Consider the following 17,153-nt stretch of genomic DNA (forward strand, 5'->3'; position numbering starts at 1 on the left):
ATGGTCAATGATGTCTCGGGGCGGCTGCAGGGCATTCTGGAGGGGGAGGGTGAACAGCCAGTTGTCGTGGTGCATATAGGTACCAAAGAAATAGGTAACAAACAGGATGAGTTATTAAAGCTGAAAATACTGAGTAAGGAGGTAAATTAAAAATAGATCCTCAAAGGTAGTAATCTCAGGATTGCTACTAGTGCCATGAGCTCGTCTGAGCAGAAATAGAAGGATATTTCAGATGAATACGTGGCTAGAGGAATGGAGCAAGGGGGAGTGATTCAATTTCCTGGGACATTGGAACCGGTTCTGGGGGACTTGGGACCAGTACAAACTGGAAAGTTTGCACCTGGGCGGTAACGGGACCAATGTTATAGGGGGAGTGTTTGCTAGTGCCGTTGGGGAGGGTTTAAACTAAGAGAGCAGGTGTGTGGGAACATCTGCAGGGAGACAGAAGGAAGTGAAGTAAGGATAGAAACAAAATGCAGCAAGGAGCAAAGCAAAAGTGGAAGGCAGAGAAATCAAGGGTGTAAATCAAACAGGGCTACAGTAAATAATAATTCTTATGTTCATTAATAAACAGACATTCTTATTATGAACACAGCTAGCTTTTGCTAGTTACTTTATTGAGCACATGTGGACTAGGTGCAGTATCTGTAGAGGCTTCCATCTTGACTGCTGCCTTGTGGGTAATGTAGTCTTAATATATATACAGCTGGGTAGTGTAGTCTTTTACATATAGCTATATACAGCTCTACGGCTCCACCTAGTGTCCACTATAGAATGACATGTTATTGATCATTACATCCCCATTCTTTGAGATTTAACAAAATCAATATCAATCAACTTTCAAGAAAACAATAAAGATAATATCAGTAACACTTTGTTAGTGCTCTATAAACATAAACATTTTCAAAACAGCCAACACGTTTTCAAAGCTTTACATTGTACTCAAAGATTAAGTCTATCAGGCTCTTTTACTTCATGTGTGGATCTTCTTAACACGGGTAAGTCTGATGTGCCTTCATGAGATTGTTATGGCGGTGAATTACAAGATGCAGTTGCGGCATTGTCATCAATCTGGTCTTGAATAGTCTCTTGTGTTTTTAGGAGGGAACGGCGGTTCTTCCTGAGAATCTGTCCTTCCTCAGTTCTAACAGTGTATGACCTTGGTCCTACTTCCTCAAGAACTGTAGCTTTCCTGTTCCATGCATCTGGATCCTCAATCCTGACAACATCATCCCTTGTCAATGGTTTTAGAGTTTTGGATGACTTGTCAAAGTATGATTTCTGTTTCAGCTTTAACAGTTGAAGTCTCTGTCTCAGTTCCTCACTTTGCTGTTCTTTTGCACAGCAGGGTAGCGTGGTGCGCAACTTGCGACCCATTAGTAGTTCAGCAGGTGAAGAACCACAGTCTAAAGGTGAGGCTTGGTAGCTCAGCAGGGCGAGATAAGGATCAGACTTGCTTTCTGTCGCTTTCTTGAACACCTTTCTCTGCCTTACCATTTGACTGAGCATACAAAGGACTGGATGTGATGTGCTGAAAGTCATAATGTGCTGCAAACTGTTGCCACTCCTTACAGTTGACCATTGTCGCTAACGGCAATCCTGGGAATTCCATGTCTGGCGAAGATGGATTTCACATGCATTATGACACTGCTTGCTGTGGTGCTTGAGAGCAGCGCCATCTCAGGATAGTTAGAATAGTAGTCAATCACTATTAGATAGTCTTTACCATTTAAATGAAAAAGGTCCATACCAACCTTTTGCCATGGTGCTGTTGGTATGTCAGCTACTATCATTGGTTCCTTTGCTTGTTTGTTTTGGTGTTTCTGACATGTCACACATTTGCCTATCATGTTCTCAATGTCCTTATTTATGCCAGGCCAATAAACAGTGTCTCTTGCTCTCCTTTTGCATTTTTAAATTCCGAGGTGCCCCTCATGAATCCTTTTGAGCATGTCTTGACGTAGAGCCTGTGGAATGGCTATTCTGTTCTGTTTTAGTAATAGTCCACTTGCGACACTCAATTCTGACCTTATGTGAAAATATTTTGGACAGGAACCTTTTGGCCAGCCATGATGAATGTTCTCTATTACTGTTTGTAATACTGTATCTTTTACTGTTTCTTCTGCTATTTGCTTTGATTTTGTGTCTGACATGGGCAGCGCAGCAGTGACCATACTCACATGAACATCCACGTCTTCTTCAGTAGAGCTCACATGACTCATTGTGGGTGCTCGGAATAGTGCATCTAGAAACATAGAAACATAGAGATAGGAACAGGAGTAGGCCATTCGGCCCTTCGAGCCTGCTCCGCCATTCAATGAGATCATGGCTGATCTTCGTCTGAGATCATAGCTGATCTTACCAGTTCAGTACCCCGTCCCCGCCTTTTCTCCGTAACCCTTAATCCCCTTAGCCTTCAGAAATATATCCAATTCTCTCTTGAAAATATTTATTGAATTAGCCTTCACAGCCCTCTGTGGCAGGGAATTCCACAGGCTCACCACTCTACTAACACTATGTATTTGCCTGGTGTGTAGATCAGTTCAAAGCCATATCTTTGCAGCTTCATCATGAGTCGTTGAATCCTTGGAGACATCTCATTCAGGTTTTTTTTTTATGATGGCAACCAGAGGGCTGTGGTCTGTCTCAACTGTAAAGGTGGGAAGTCCATATATGTCGCCATGAAACTTTTCTAGTCCAACTACCAAGCCTAGACATTCCTTTTCAATCTGGGCGTACCGACACTCAGTATCAGTCATAGACCTGGAGGCATAGGCAACAGGCTTCCAATCTTCACCCTCTGCTTGTAGCAAGACCGCACCTACGCCATCTTTTGATGCATCCGTTGACACTTTGGTTCTTTTTGTTGGGTCAAAGAAGGTGAGTACAGGTGTGGCTGTCAGCACTGTTTTGAGGTTTATCCACTCTTGTTTATGTCTTTCTGTCCATGTGAACTCATTTGTTTTATGTAGCAGGTCTCGCAGACAGGCTGTCTTGGCTGACAAGTTAGGAATGAACTTTCCAATGAAGTTTATCATCCCCATGATGCGTAGCACTCCTTTTTTGTCAGTGGGTCGGGGCATTTTGAGTATGGCGTTTACTTTTTCCATATCTGGCTCTATTCCTTTACCAGATAGATTATCTCCTAGGAAAGCGACTTCCTGGACGCCAAACTGACACTTGGCTTTGTTGAGCTTCAGTCCATTCCGGTGTATGCTCTGTAGCACTTTAGTCAGTCTCTCATTGTGTTCTTTCAGTGTGGAGCCCCAGATGATGATGTCATCAACATAGACCCAAATTCCTTCCAGACCTTCAATTATGTGTTCCATCGCTCTATGAAAGATTTCAGATGCAGATATTATCCCGAAAGGCATTCTGAGGAAACAATACCTGCCAAATGGTGTGTTGAAGGTATAGTATTTGGTGCTCTCTTCATCCAGTTTTAGTTGCCAAAATCCTTGTGAGGCATCGAGCTTTGTAAAGTATCTGGCACCTGACATTTCACTGGTGATTTCTTCTCGCTTGGGAATCTGGTAGTGTTCACGTTTTATGTTTGCATTTAAGTCCTTTGGGTCCATGCATATTCTTAGATCATTGTTCTTTTTCTTTACACATACCATGGAGTTAACCCAGCCTGTTGGCTCTTCGGCTTTCCTGATGACTCCTAGTGTGGTCATTCTGTCCAGTTCATTCCTGAGCCGGTCACGCAGGGGTGCTGGAACTCTTCGTGGAGCATGTACCACTGGCTGAGCATCCTCCTTTAGCTGGATCTTGTAAGTGAATGGAAGAACTCCAAATCCTTTGAACACATCCTGGAAATTATTCACTACAGAATCCACCGAGTCATCTGGTCTGCTTATGGCACAGTTTATACGGTAGACTCTTTTGACCAGTTCTAAGTCCTCACAAGCTTTGTCACCCAGTAGTGAATCAAGCCTTTCAGCCACAACAGAAAACATGAGATGATGCACTTTGTCTTTGACTGTCACTTTAAGTCTGCATACACCTAAGCTATCTATTTTCTGTCCATTATAGTCCTTCAGTAGCACTGACTTTTTCTGTATTTTGGGCTTTTCTTTCATATTGTAAATGTCACTCATACTGATTAAGTTTGCTTTTGCCCCAGTGTCTAGTTTCAAGGTAACTAATGCTCCATTTACCTGCAGTGGGATCATCCATTTGTCCTCTTTTACTGCATTAACTTTATGTTCAGCATTGTCCATTTCTGAGGGCTGCACATTTTCTGTATCCTTTTTGATGTTGTCACATGACACCATTCCTACAAAAATTGTGTCACTTAAATCAGTGTCCTCAATTACATTAACTCGTTGCCCTTTCTTAGTTTGTACATTTCAAAAGCCTTGTTTGGCAAAGTGATTCTTTCCATTACACTTTGTGCACATTTTTCCAAACGCTGGGCATTGTCTTAACTGGTGTTTGTAGCCACAGCGTTTACAATGAAAAATTTCATCCTCCGATTGCTTTTCACTTCTGTTCTGCCCATGTTTCTTCCCCTTATAGGACACAGCACCGACAGCAGCATTATCACTCATTACAATCGCATCATTATTGATTTCACTGAAAGTCTTCGCGTGCTTTCGAGCTAGCTCGCTGGCTTGGCATATTTTCACCGCATTTTCCAAATTTTCTCTCAACAGACGTTCCCTGACTTTTTTATCATGAATACCAAACACAATCTGGTCACGAATCATGGATGCTTTGAGCTCAGAGAAATTACATGTCTGTGCTTTCAGTTTCAGATCAGTTATAAAGCTATCAAAAGTCTCATTTTGCTGCTGTGTCCGAGAACAGAAGATGTATCTTTCATAGGTCTCATTCATTTTGGGAGAGCAAAGTGCATCAAATTTTTTTAGCACATCTTCTAATTTTTCTCTGTTCTCCTCTGGATTAAATACAAATGTATTAAATACCTCTACCGCCTGTGGGCCTGCAGCCCTAAGCAGCAATGCTGTCTTCCTTGCGTCTGGCTTCGTACCGAATCCGATGGCTGCAATGTAAAGTTCGAATTGTTGTTTAAAAGTCTGCCAATTGTAGTCGAAAGTTCCTGTGAGTTTCAAACGCTCTGGTGGCTTCAAATTCTCCATGTCGCTTTTCACAATTTTCAGCAGATCTTCACCACCCAGGTACCATCTTGTGTTCATTAATAAGTAGACATTCTTATAATGAACACAGCTAGCTTTTGCTAGTTAGTTTATTGAGCACATGTGGACTAGGTACAGTATCTGTAGAGGCTTCCATCTTGACTGCTGCCTTGTGGGCAGCCTAGTGCCTCATGGGTAATGTAGTCTTAATATACATACAGCTGGGTAGTGTAGTCTTATACATACAGCTATATACAGCTCTACGGCTCCACCTAGTGTCCACTATAGAATGACATGTTATTGATCATTACAATAATTCGAAAGGGATTAAGAGTTTTATGAAAACAAGCCTGAAGGCTTTGTGTCTTAATGCGAGGAGCGTTCTTAATAAGGTGGATGATTTAGCAGTGCAAATAGATGTAAATGGATATGATGTAATTGGAATTACAGAGACATGGCTCCAGGGGGACAAAGGCTGGAAATGCAACATCTAGGGGTATTCAATATTCAGGAAGGACAGGCAAAAACCAAAAGTAGGTGGGGTAGCATTGCTGGTTAAAGAGCAGTATAACACAATAGTAAGGAAGGATGTTAGCTCTGATGATGTGGAATCTGTATGGGTAGAGCTGAGAAGTACCAAGGGGCAGAAAACGCTAGTGGGAGATGCATACAGACCTCCAAACAGTAATGCTGAGTTTGGGGATGGTATTAAATGGGAAATTAGAGATGTACAATAAGGGCAAAGCAGTTATCATGGGTGACTTTAATGTACATATAGATTGGGCTAACCAAATAAGTAACAATACTGTGGAGGAGGAATTTCTAGAGTACTGATGGCTCCCGGGACCAATATGTCGAGGAACCAACTAGAGATCAGGCCATCTTAGACTGGATTTTATGCAATGAGAAAGGATTAATTAGCAATGTTTTTGTGCGAAGCCCCTTGGGTCGGAGAGAACATAACATGAAATAATTCTTCATTAAGATGGAGAGTGAAGTAGTTGAATCAGAGACTAGGGTCCTGAATTTAAATAAAGGAATGTACGATGGTATGAGGCCCAAGTTGGCTAGGATGGATTGGGTAACGTTACATAAAGGGTTGACGGTCGATTGGCAATGGCAATCATTTAAAGATTGCATGGATAAACTACAGAATTTGTTCATCCCTGTTTGGCATGAAAATAGAACAAAAATGTGACTCAACCGTGCCTAACAAGGGAAATTAGGGATAGCATAACATCCAAGTAGAGGACATATAAATTGGACAGAAAAGCAGCAGAATCGAGGATTGGGAAGAGTTAGGGATTCAGCAAAGGAGGACAATGGGATTAATTAAGAGGGAGGAAATGAAATATGAGACTAAGCTTGCAGGGAACAGAAAAACTGACTGTAAAAGCTTATATATATATATATGTGGAGGGTAAAAGGTTGGTGAAGTCAAGCGTAGGTCCCTTGCAGTCAGAATCAGGAGACTTTATAAAGGGGAACAAAGAAATGGCAGGCCAATTAAATACATACTTTGGATCTGTCTTCACAAAGGAGGACACAAATAACCTTCCAGAGATTTCGGGGAACATCGGGTCTAATTAGAGGGAGGAATTGAATGAAATCATTATTTGTAGGGAAATGGTGTTAGGGAAATTCACGGGATTGAAGGCCGATAAATCCCCAGGGCCTGATAATCTACATCCTAGGGTACTTAAGGAATTGGCCCAGAAATGGTAGATGCTTTGCTGGTCATCTTCCAAAATTCGATAGACTCTAGAATAGTACCCATGGATTGGAGGGTAGCTAATGTTGCCCCACTGTTCAAAAAAGGTGGTCAAGAGAAAAGGGGGAATTATAGACCGGTAAGCCTCACCTTGGTATTGGGGTAAATGCTAGAGCCATTATAAAAGATGTAACAGCAGAGCACTTGGAAAACAGTGACAAGATCGGACAAAGTCAACATGCATTTACAAAAGGTAAAGCATGCTTGACTAATCTACTGGAATTTTTTGATGATGTAACTGGTAGAATAGATAAGGGAGAACCAGTGGATGTGGTGTATTTGGACTTTCAGAAGGCATTCGATAAGATCCCACATAAGAGATTGGACTGTAAAGTTAAAGCACATGGGATTGGGGGTAAGGTACTGACTTGGATAGATTACTGGTTGGCAGATAGGAAGCAAATAATTGGAATAAAAGTGTCTTTTTCCGAGTGGCAGGCAGTGACTAGTGGGGTACCGCAGGGATCAGTGCTAGGACCCCAGATATTCACAATATATATTATTGATCTAGACGAGGGAACTATATGTAATATCTCCAAATGTGCAGATGACACACAGCTGGGTGGGTGTGCATGTGGTGAGGAGGATGCCGAGAAACTCCATTATGATTTGGACAGGTTGGGTGATTGGCAGATGCAAGGCAGATGCAGTATAATGTGGATAAATGTGAGGTTATCCACTTTGTTGGCAAAAACAGGAAGACAGATTAATATCTGAATGGCAATAGATTGCGAAAAGGGGAAGTGCAACGAGACCTGGGCGCCCTTGTGCACCAATTGCTGAAGGTAAGCATGCAGGTGCAGCAGGCGGTTAAGAAGGCAAATGGAATGTTGGCCTTCGTAGCGAGAGGGTTCGAGTACAGGAGCAAGGATGTCTTGCTACATTTGCACAGGGCCTTGGTGAGACCACACCTTGAGTATTGTGTGCAGTTTTGGTCGCCTTATCCGAGGAAGGATGTTCTTGCCATGGAGTGGGTGCAGCGAAGATTCACCAGACGGATACCTGGGATGGCAGGAATGACGTATGAAGAGAGATTGAGTCGATTAGGCTTATATTCGCTGGAGTTCAGAAGAATGAGAGGGGATCTTATTGAAACTTATAACATTCTAACAGGACTAGACACACGAGATGAAGGAAGGATGTTCACGATGGCGGGGGAGTCCAGCACCAGGGGTCACACACTAAGGATAAGGGGTAAGCCATTTACGACTGAGATGAGGAGGAATTTCTTCACCCAGAGAGTGGTGAGCCTGTGGAACTCTCTACCACAGAAGGCAGTTGAGGCCAATTCATTAAATATATTCAAGAAGGAGTTGGATATATTTCCAAGGCTAAAGGGATCAAGGGATATGGGGAGAAGGCAGGGACAGGGTACTGAATTTGGATGATCAGCCATGATCTCATTAAATGGCGGATTGGGCTCGAGGGGCCGAATGGCCTACTCCTGCTCCTAACTTCTTTGTTTCTATGTTTCTAATACCCTTTGCTTCCTGACACTGAGCCAATTATGGATCCAATTTGACACTCTCTATTTACATTTTTGATGAGCCTGCAATGTGGGAACTCGACAAAAGCCTTGCTTAAATCCATGTAGATTACATCAAACGCACTGCCCTCATCGACCTTCCATGTTACCTCATGAAAGAATTCAATCAAGTAAGTCAGACACGGCCTTCCCTTCACAACACCATGCTGACTGTTCTTGATTACCTACACGTGTACAGGTCAAACCAATTTTAAAATGCTCATGAACTTTAACAGTATTTGTGTGTTAATGGAGACACGGAATGCAGGAGTTGGTTTAACAGGTGTTTACTGGACAAAGTCTGGAGGTGAACTAACAGATACAAGACACTATACAGGCTTATATACCCGAGTGGCCACTACCGGCATTACAGTACACAGGGGCTCTTAAAGGCACATACACCACAGTATTTAATACGTTATCAGTTCTGTATTGTCCTGTAAAAATAATTCAAAAACACAACTATTTCATTTATATAAATTATCAAGGACAGGGGCCATTGGCGAGCGGGGTACGAGCGGAACATTTGTCCATATATTTCATGGAAAGTGGAGGACTGGGTTCCAGGAAATAGGAGACTGGGGAAGTACAGTCTAGTGGTGGTGAAGGCGGCAGAGGGGGTCTGATGGCTGAGGCACAGATCTCAGTTGAACAGCATGCTGAGGTTGTGTACAGTCAGATTAAAACTGAGCCAGCAGCCACGGGACAGAAGGGTGTCCGGGGCTGATTATGGAGAGTTCCTCCAGACCCAGAAAATGATGGGATGGGATGGGTCTATGCATTTGTCAATGGGAGGAAATTCTGGATCGTCTGCGATTGAACGTTACTCGCAGTCTGGGAGCACAGCCGTGGCGCAGTGGTAATGGGGCAGGCAAAACAACAACAACAACAACCTACATTTATATAGGGCCTTTAATGGAGCTAAACGGTGTCATAGACAATCCACTGGGAGTTGATCGTGTCCACACATCATGTCACCGAGTGGCAGTGTACAGATTCGAAAGAGCAGGGACTGAGGGTATATCCTCATGAAATTCCACAGAAGATCAGGTGAGTGCTGGAGGATGAGCAACTGTTGGAGGTGCATTGAACAGTATGGCGATTCTACAATCCCAATATCCATCCCCTCTTGGTAAACTCCGCCACATTACCAGCTTATCCAGACCCGCAATCTCCCCGACCATTGCTCCTCCATCTCTTAGCAGTCGTACTCCCATTGTGGCTAATTTTCTACTGTGTATATACTTCATAGAATGGTTTGTCAGTGCCATTTATGTTGCTCATTCCTCCCCTGTTGTATCTTAAAGGTTATAACCTCCCTTTAATCCGCCCATGAAAAGAAAGTTTCCATAGCAGAACCCATCAATGCCAAGTGTTGGCCTTTCCTATGCTCTCTCACATGTTTCACAATTGTACATTTATTATATATCACAGAATCATAGAATGATACCACACAGAGCAAGTTATTATCTTAATGGCAAGAAACTGGAAAGTACTGAAGTACAAAGGGATCTGGGGGTCCTGGTGCACGAAACTCAAAAGGTTAGTATGCAGGTGCAGCAAGTGATTAAGAAGGCCAATGGAATGTTGGCTTTCATTGCTAGGGGGATAGAATATAAAAACAGGGAGGTATTGCTTCAGTTGTACAAGGTCTTGGTGAGACCGCACCTGGAATACTGCGTACAGTTTTGGTGTCCATACTTAAGAAAAGGACATACTTGCTCTCGAGTCAGTACAAAGAAGGTTCACTCGGTTAATCCCGGGGATGAGGGGATGGACATATGAGGAGAGGTTGAGTAGATTGGGACTCTACTCATTGGAGTTCAGAAGAATGAGAGGCGATCTTATTGAAACATATAAGATTGTGAAGGGGTTGGATCGGGTGGATGCGGGGAGGATGTTCCCGATGATGGGTGAAACTAGAACTAGGGGGCATAGTGTTAGAATAAGGGGCTGCTCTTTCAAAACTGAGATGAGGAGGAACTACTTCACTCAGAGGGTGGTAGGTCCATGGAATATGCTGCCCCAAAAAGCTGTCGAAGCTACATCATTACATAAATTTAAAACAGAAATAGACAGTTTCCTAGAAGTAAAGGGAATTAAGGGTTACGGGGAGCGGGCAGGAATTTGGACATGAGTCTAGGTTCGGATCGGTCATGGCCCTGTGGGTAGCGGAGCGGGCCCAGGGGCCGTGTAGCCTGATCCTGCTCCTATTTCGTGTGTCTAATTCTGTTCGATTCAGGAGATGTTTCTGTGATAGTAGATTGGCGGTTAGGATCAGATCAGCCGTGATCTTATTGAATGGCGGAGCAGGCTCGAGGGGCCGATTGGCCTACTCCTGCTCCTATTTCTTATGTTCTTAGAAGGTGCTAATTCGGCTCATCCTGTCTATGCCTTAAGCACAAGTCTATATTAATTCACCTAATAAATAGCTACTGTATAAAGACAACTCTTTACTTTGTTAATCTATGTCTTTCCACAGTTCCAGTGCCAAGTTACAGTCTGCAGCTAACATCATTACCCTGTTCCCTTTCATCCATCCAAGAATCTACTCACATCTTGTGTTTGTCCCTAAAAAGGATATTAATGGATTTTAAATCAGCTGTGAGTTTCATCATTTGTAATCTGTGCTACTTCAATATTATTTACCTCAATAAAGAATCTAATAAATAGGTCAACTCCTTGCTGCTCGAGTTCACATGATTAAGAGGGCAATAGAGTGAGGAAGCTCAATGTCCTTTCGAGGTTCCATGTAATAATGAGCAACGTTTATTTTCTAAACAGATCGATAATCCAGTCAGCTTGTTAATGTCGGTACTGTTCTCATAGTTCTGTGGATGTGGCTGACGCCGATCCCTAGTTTCCTGGGAATGGGCTGTTGACCATTGTCCTCGGACCATTGCCGTTCCTGTACGGATGGTGCTCACAGGATCCCGCAAGGCCGGGAATTCATCATCATAATCATAATCATCTTTATTGTCATTGTTAATGCACAAGTGCAGTACAACAAAATGTAGGCTTGCGGCTCCCGAGAGTGCACATTTAGGTTAAGACATTTAAACATTCAACATTCATTTGGCTTGTAATACATTAACATAAACATAATAAAGTGCATTGACAGATGTGCAGGCATTGGAGTTTATTTGTGGAGTTCAGTAGGATGACAGCCCTGGGAAAGAAGCTGTTCCTAAATCTGATCGTTCGGTTGCGAATGCATCTGTAGCGTCTCCCAGATGGCAGGAGGGCGAACAGACTGTGGCTGGGGTGGGTAGGGTCTTTGATGATGGTCCGTGACCTCCGTAAACAGCGTTTCTGGTATATGTGCTCGGTAGCCGGGTGCCGGTAATGCGTTGGGCAGTTTTGACTACCCGCTGCAGGGCTTTCTGGTCATAGGAGCTACAGCTGCCATACCATACTGTGATACAGTTCGTCAGCATGCTCTCTATTGTGCAGCGGTAACAGTTAGAGAGGATCAGGGGTGACAGGTTACATCCCTTCAGCCTCCTTAGGAAATATAGGGGCTGCTGGGCCTTCTTCACCAGAGAGGAGGTATTGAGGGACCAGGAGAGGTCTTCCGTGATGTGGACTCCGAGGAACTTAAAGCTGTCCACCCTTTCCACCACAGCCCCATGGATGTGGATGGGAGTGTGACTTCCGCCTTTAGACTTCCTGAAGTCCACAATGATTTCTTTGGTTTTCTTGATGTTAAGGGCCAGGTTGTTATCGGCGCACCACTTCACGAGATGCTGGACCTCCTCTCTGTAGGCTGACTCGTCGTTGTTGGTGCATCAGTGAGGGTGACGGGACGACCGTGTGCATGTTCAGGTCAGGACGGTTGGTGAGTTGGAGATAAATGTGCGACCACGACATTGCTGCTCTTGTCGTTCTCGGTGAAGTGGGGGGCAGGGGTTGGAGCCGCGGGCCAATAACTTTGGTCCAGTTACTGCAGAACATCCTGTAGACCGGAGTTACAGCAGTCACAGGGCACATGTGCAGCAGGCGATGCAGCAAACAGGCCGACACTCACCCCTGGAACTAATGAAATATTCGACAATTCCAGCGGTTTAGTTTATTGAAATAAGTTGCATAAAACACGACAAGTTTAGACACGCTTGACCTTAATTTGTTTGTTTAAAGGACTGTAACAAATTCCACTCCCACAGCACATTAGCTGCATCCCGGGAGATTCCCTTTTTGGTACAAATAACGGCGGCTCTGGGTGAATATTGTTTGTGTCACTGCCACAAACGGGACTGCCCACTTGCCATTGCTCCCTGCTCCCAGAAAATGGAAATACCAGTCATCCTGCAGATAGTCTTCAGCTACTATCACGTCCTTGCGTTCTTTGGACTTCCTGGTGAGATTTCAAACCAGATGTGTTGTTTTCTGTTTGACTGCCGGGTTGTTCTTTTTGTCTGCCTGATATTGTAACGTGGGTTCTTTTCTCCTCTGGTGCAGTTCATGATTCCTTTTATTATTCTAATAAGGAGAGTGGCTCCATTGATCATATTTATGGTTTATGATGTCCTTTTTGCATCTATATTATGTTCTGAGCTCCGAGGGAATCATTTTATTCTGAATATATTCCTCCTGATTCAGGACCCCGCAGAATTCAAGGTGGTAGCTCCGATTGCTGATCTGTTCGATGATCGCTATTCTTGGGCACTACAACAGGGCAGTAAAGTTGTGAATGTAGAATATATACTGAAGCTATAGGGTCCTCAATGCTCACTGTATTGTCATTGTTAGTGCACGAGTGCAGTACAACGAAATGTAGGCTTGCGGCTCCCGAGAGTGTACATTTAGATTAAGACATTTAAACATTCAACATACATTTGGCTTGTAATACATTAACATAAACATAACCATAATAAAGTACATTGACAGATGTGCAGGCTTTAGAGTTTATTTGTGGAGTTGAGTAGGATGACAGCCCTGGGAAAGAAGCTGTTCCTAAATGTGGTCGTTCGGGTTGCGAATGCATCTGTAGCGTCTCCCAGATGGCAGGAGGGCGAACAGACTGTGGCTGGGGTGGGTAGGGTCTTTGACGATGGTCCGTGACCTCCGTAGACAGCGTTTACGTGGGCGAGGTACCAGACAGTGAATTGTACGCTTGTGGAGTTAACTCCTTCAACAGAAGAAAGGAGGAATCTGAACGCCAAATAATAGACTGTTGCTTCCCAGTGACACTTCAGCAGGATTGTTGTGCTGATTCAAACTCTCCCAGCTTCACCATGTCATCATGGACCGACAATGAGGTACAAATCCGCCATGACCCAATTGAATTGTGGAACAGCCGCGAGGTGCTGAGAACCTACTCCTGCTCCTATTTTCCTAACCAATCCCTCCTTATGAGTTGCCATGGCTTTGTTTGTCTCACAGGATCAGTTAACTGAAACAATGAATGGTCGCTCACTGCACAGAGTGACTACCCCCTTAAATGGTCCAAATCATGTTTGTTGCTGTAGAGACCCAAGATTCTATCAAAAAATGGTTGATGATAGGCCTCTCCTCCTCACTTGATCCATCCACATGATTGGCCATCTCTCACTCCCATCCCCAGGCTTCTTCCCTCGGCCTTTTTACTGACCGTCCCCTCTTGAATAGTGAAATATTTCCCATCAGCCTCCACTCCTGACTGACGGAGCATTTAGTCGCCCCCTCCGAGAGCGGTACCTCAGTCTTTGCTGGGCTGGGACTTCCTCGCACACAGAGTGTTGTTGGCCACCAAGAGACAGGCTGGACTCAGTCATTCAGTGAGATCAGTCAACGTGCCAAGAGTTAAAAGTCTCTTTGGTTTGAAGGCTAGTACCAGTTTGGCCAGGGAAGCAGACTGCCGTGAGCTTTCAATACGTGAACTTCCAAAAGTGCTTCGAGTTGATAAAGGCAGCGCATTGCTCCAGGTTTTTATATGTGTATGATTGGAGGAAATTTACCTAAGCTTTGTTAAATTATGCTGTCTGTTCAAATATGTGTGGATGAGGGTAACGCAGTGGATGTGGTATACATGGATTTCAGTAAGGCCTTCGATAAAGTCCCGCACAGGAGACTGGTCAAGAAGGTAAGAGCCCATGGAATCCAGGGTGCCTTGGCACATTGCCTTCTGCCACTAAGCCTGTTTTGTATCCAGAGGGTGATGGTCGAAGGTTGTTTTTGTGACTGGAAGCCTGTGGCCAGTGGGGTACCACAGGGATCGGTGCTGGGTCCCTTGCTGTTTGTGGTCTACATTAATGACTTGGATATGAATGTAAAAGGTATGATCAGTAAGTTCGCGGGTGATACAAAAATTGGTAGGGTGGTAAATAGCGAGGAGGGTAGTCTCAGTCTGCAGGACGATATAGATGGGTTGGTCAGATGGGCGGAACAGTGGCAAATGGAATTTAACCCGGAAAAGTGCGAGGTGATGCACTTTGGGGGGGACTAACAAGGCAAGGGAATACACAATGAATGGTAAGACCCTAGGCAAGACGGAGGGTCAGAGGGATCTGGGTGTGCAAGTACACAGATCCCTGAAGGCGGTGGAACAGGTGGATAAGGTGGTAAAAAAGGCATATGGGATACTTGCCTTCATTAGCCGAGGCATAGAATATAAGAGCAAGGAGGTTATGATGGAGCTGTATAAAACACTGGTTAGGCCACAGCTGGAATAGTGTGTGCAGTTCTGGTCACCACACTACAGGAAGGATGCGATAGCTTTGGAGAGGGTGCAGAGGAGATTCACCAGGATGTTACCAGGGCTGGAGCACTTCAGCTATGAAGAGACACTGGACAGATTGGGTTTGTTTTCCTTGGAGCAGAGGAGGCTGAGTGGGGGACATGATTGAGGTGTACAAAATTATGAGGGGCATAGATAGGATGGACACTAAGGAGCTTTTTCCCTTAGTAGAAGGGTCAATAACTAGGGGGCATAGATTCAAGGTAAAAGGCGGGAGGTTTAGAGGGGATTTGAGAAAGAACTTTTTCACCCAGAGGGTGGTTGGAATCTGGAACTCACTGCCTGAAAGGGTTGTGGAGGCTGGAACCCTCACAACATTCAAGAAGCATTTGGATGAGCACTTGAAATGCCATAGCATACAAGGCTATGGACCAAATGCTGGACTATGGGATTAGATTAGACAGGGCGTGATGGCCGGCGCGGACACGATGGGCCTCTATCCGTGCTGTATAACTCTATGACTCTATGAACTTTAGATTCACTTATTTACTGTTCCGAAACCCATGAGTTCTTGTCCAATCATCTCTTTGCAGAGAGAGAGGAACCACGGACAGCATGGAAGGAAGTGCACCCTCTTATCTACACTGGGGTCTTCACACACACCCTGCTGTGATAAATAGCCTGCCTGGCATCGCTCTGTGTCTCTCACTAGTGTGTTTAAAAGCTTCTGTATTAGATCATTCTGCATAATGTCAATGAGCTATTTCTGTTGAATAATCTATACATGCTTACCCTTACACACTCCATGTTCTAATGGCCCCGTGTGTGAAATGAGCCGACTGACTCCACCTTCAATCTTGTATTTCCTGAGTCCTAATGACCTGATTGACAAACTGTTAGCAACAAGCACGTATTATTGAAATTCTCAGATTCATTCATAATTAACCTAATTTCTTACTGTAAATGTTAAATCGATATATAAAGGCTCAGATTTACCATTGAATATTTCTCAGCATGTGTCAGTGTTTCGTCGTGCTCAACCTATCCCATACTGACCCATTCACCCCATCTATTCCCATTCTCCTCATCCGATCCCATTCTCCCCATCCTGTCCCATTCTCCCCATCCTATCCCATTCTCCCCATCCTGTCCCATTCTCCCCATCCTGTCCCATTCTCCCCATCCTGCCCCATTCTCCCCATCCTGTCCCATTCTCCTCACCCTGTCCCTAGCCCCCATCCTGTCCCATTCTCCCCATCCTGACCCATTCTCCCCATCCTGTCCCATTCTCCCCATCCTGTCCCATTCTCCCCATCCCATCCCATTCTCCACATCCTGTCCCATTCTCCCCTTCCTGCCCCATTCTCCTCACCCTGTCCCTAGCCCCCATCCTGTCCCATTCTCCCCATCCTATCCCATTCTCCCCATCGTGTCCCATTCTCCCCTTCGTGCCCCATTCTCCTCACCCTGTCCCTAGCCCCCATCCTGTCCCATTCTCCCCATCCTGCTCCATTCACACCGCCCTGTCCCATTAACCCCATCATGCCACAACCTGCTCCACTCTGCCCACGCTGTCGATTCTGTCACATCCTGAACCAGGCGATGCACAAATATCAACATCTTAAACTGATCCCCATTTGCAAACATTAGTTACTGCTTCACAGATCGAGTTCTCAATTCATTGCGGCATTTTGTTATCTATCCTATTAAAGTGTAACCTTGCTCCTGATTTTTGCCATCTTTCTCTTTCCTCTACAGCGAATTTACTGACGATCGTCGTTCTCTTCAGAGGCAACTGTGGTCTTTCTAAAGGTGTCACTCTCTACCTATTGGCCATGACCACAGCGGATCTGCTGGTTATCGTTTCTAATGTAATGGTCAGTAATATTCTGTGTTACTATTTCCCAATTTCATTCCTGCACTACACAGCCGTGCGTTCCTTGAACGAGGTTATCAACTATGTGTCCATTGACTGCTCTGTCTGGTTCACGGTCGCTTTCACTTTTGATCGATTTGTGGCCATTTGTTGGCAGAAGCTGAAACCTAATTATTGCACTGAGAAAGCGGCGGCGGTGGTTATATGCACCTTGTGCGTTGTGT

The sequence above is a fragment of the Somniosus microcephalus genome, unplaced genomic scaffold, assembly GCF_052327205.1.
Source record: "Somniosus microcephalus isolate GS21.2 unplaced genomic scaffold, FLI_Smic_1.0 unresolved_chr6, whole genome shotgun sequence".
In the NCBI taxonomy this organism is placed as follows: Eukaryota; Metazoa; Chordata; class Chondrichthyes; order Squaliformes; family Somniosidae; genus Somniosus; species Somniosus microcephalus.